The following is a 3,149-nucleotide window of genomic DNA, read 5'->3' on the forward strand; positions in this document are numbered from 1 at the left end:
AAAAATCCACCCCTGGTACCTAAAAATTTCTCCAGCGGCGGGCCCCTGGCCTAAACTTTCTCCGGCCCGCGCAACACGCACTTTCCGTCGGACACGGACGGAGGCAACGTCCCCCTCCTGCGGTGACAAAAAAAATCCACCCCTGGTACCTAAAAAATTCTCCAGCGGCGGGCCCCTGGCCTAAATTTTCTCCGGCCCGCGCAACACGCACTTTGCGCCGGACGCCGGTCCCAAACCACCACCGCCGACCGCCACAAGGCGACAGCCACCATCCCCAAGCGCCACCCCCGACCGCCACAAGGCGACCGCCACCAGCCGACCGCCACAAGGCGACAGCCACCATCCCCAAGCGCCATCCCCGACCGCCACCCCCCGACCGCCACAAGGCGACCGCCACCAGCCGACCGCCACAAGGCGACAGCCACCATCCCCAAGCGCCACCCCCGACCGCCACAAGGCGACCGCCACCAGCCGACCGCCACAAGGCGACAGCCACCATCCCCAAGCGCCATCCCCGACCGCCACCCCCCGACCGCCACAAGGCGACCGCCACCAGCCGACCGCCACAAGGCGACAGCCACCATCCCCAAGCGCCATCCCCGACCGCCACCCCCCGACCGCCACAAGGCGACCGCCACCAGCCGACCGCCACAAGGCGACAGCCACCATCCCCAAGCGCCACCCCCGACCGCCACAAGGCGACCGCCACCAGCCGACCGCCACAAGGCGACAGCCACCATCCCCAAGCGCCATCCCCGACCGCCACCCCCCCGACCGCCACAAGGCGACCGCCACCAGCCGACCGCCACAAGGCGACAGCCACCATCCCCAAGCGCCACCCCCGACCGCCACCAGCCGACCGCCACCAGCCGACCGCCACCATCCCCAAGCGCCATCCCCGACCGCCACCCCCCGACCGCCACAAGGCGACCGCCACAAGGCGACAGCCACCATCGCCAAGCGCCACCCCCACCGCCACCAGCCGACCGCCACCAGCCGACCGCCACCAGCCGACCGCCACCATCCCCAAGCGCCATCCCCGACCGCCACCCCCCGACCGCCACAAGGCGACCGCCACAAGGCGACAGCCACCATCGCCAAGCGCCACCCCCGACCGCCACCAGCCGACCGCCACCAGCCGACCGCCACCAGCCGACCGCCACCATCCCCAAGCGCCATCCCCGACCGCCACCCCCCGACCGCCACAAGGCGACCGCCACCAGCCGACCGCCACCAGCCGACCGCCACAAGGTGACAGCCACCATCCCCAAGCGCCATCCCCGACCGCCACCCCCCGACCGCCACAAGGCGACCGCCCACCAGCCGACCGCCACAAGGCGACAGCCACCATCCCCAAGCGCCACCCCCGACCGCCACCAGCCGACCGCCACCAGCCGACCGCCACAAGGCGACAGCCACCATCCCCAAGCGCCACCCCCGACCGCCACCAGCCGACCGCCACCAGCCGACCGCCACCATCCCCAAGCGCCATCCCCGACCGCCACCCCCCGACCGCCACAAGGCGACCGCCACAAGGCGACAGCCACCATCCCCAAGCGCCACCCCCGACCGCCACAAGGCGACCGCCACCAGCCGACCGCCACCAGCCGACCGCCACCATCCCCAAGCGCCATCCCCAAGCGCCACCCCCCGACCGCCACCAGCCGACCGCCACCGGCCGTTCGCGGTGTGCGCCGCCGTTCCCCAAGCACCCTCCGGGACGAAGCCGGAGCCAGAGAATAGCAGCGGCCGTGCGTAAAAGCTGCGGCCGGGCCTCGCGGAAGGTCCCCCGGGCAGCGAGCTGCCGAGCCCCGGCCTCCAGCTTCCACCAGGTAATAGGACCGGGCGCGCGCAAAAGCTGGGGCCGGGCCTGGCGGAAGGTCCTCGGGCATCCAGCGAGATCACACGGCCCCCACCGGAGGCGGCTAGCGCCTCCGTAGAGTAGTGCCGGCCCGCGGAAGCGGCCGCCCGTCAGCCTGCGTTGCCGCTGGTCGAAAAATGCACTAAGTGCCAAACCCCATTCATTTACAACGGCGTGTCCGCCAGAGGGCGCACTTCCCCCGGCGGACCAGCCGGCGGGGCTCGTTAGAGAGTGTATCCGCCTGGCGGTGCCTCCTGGCCGGCCTGGATTCCGGACCGCCACCGCTCACTCGCGGGGACCCTAATCGGCCCGCGGACCAGCCGGCGGGACCTCCGTGAAAGCCTATCCGCCTGGCGGTGCCTCCTGGCCGGCCTGGATTCCGGACCGCCACCGCTCACTCGCGGGACCCTAATCGGCCCGCGGACCAGCCGGCGGGACCTCCGTGAAAGCCTATCCGCCTGGCGGTGCCTCCTGGCCGGCCTGGATTCCGGACCGCCACCGCTCACTCGCGGGACCCTAATCGGCCCGCGGACCAGCCGGCGGGACCTCCGTGAAAGCCTATCCGCCTTGGCCGGTTCCCCGGCCGGCCACGGGTGGCGAGAATCCGGCCTCCTCGCCCGGAGCGCGCTTCGACTTGGGCGAAAAATGCACTAAGTGCCAAAACCCCATTCATTTACAACGGCGTGTCCGCCAGAGGGCGCACTTCCTCCGGCCGGCGGGGCTCGTTGGAGAGCGCGTCCGCCTTCGCCGGTTCCCCGGTCGGCCGCGAACGGCGAAAAGCCGGCCTCTTCCCCCGGAGCCCGGTGGGCGAATTTTTTTTTTTTTTTTTTTTTTTTTTTCAAAGTGCCAACGGCTCTCGCGCCGCGATGCGTCCGCCTTCGCCGGTTCCCAAGTCGGCCACGAACGGCGAAAAATCGGCCTCTTCCCCGGAGCCCGGTCGGCGAATTTTATTTTATTTTTTTCCAAAGTGCCAACGGCTCTCGCGCCGCGATGCGTCCGCCTTCGCCGGTTCCCCGGTCGGCCACGAACGGCGAAAAATCGGCCCCTTCCCCCGGAGCCCGCATGATTATACGCGATGTTAATATTTATTTAATTATTAAATAAATACATACATATGTTTATTAATAATATACGCGGTGTTGATATGTATTTAATTATTACGTATATTGTGAATAAACTAACGGTGATTTTACACGATTTGACTACATGCGTGACCGTGATATAGTGCCGAGGGCTCCCGCGCCGTCACGCGTCCGCCTCGGCACGTGGGGTACCACGGGTCGCCCGC

The sequence above is a fragment of the Syngnathus scovelli genome, unplaced genomic scaffold, assembly GCF_024217435.2.
Source record: "Syngnathus scovelli strain Florida unplaced genomic scaffold, RoL_Ssco_1.2 HiC_scaffold_288, whole genome shotgun sequence".
Classification (NCBI taxonomy): domain Eukaryota; kingdom Metazoa; phylum Chordata; class Actinopteri; order Syngnathiformes; family Syngnathidae; genus Syngnathus; species Syngnathus scovelli.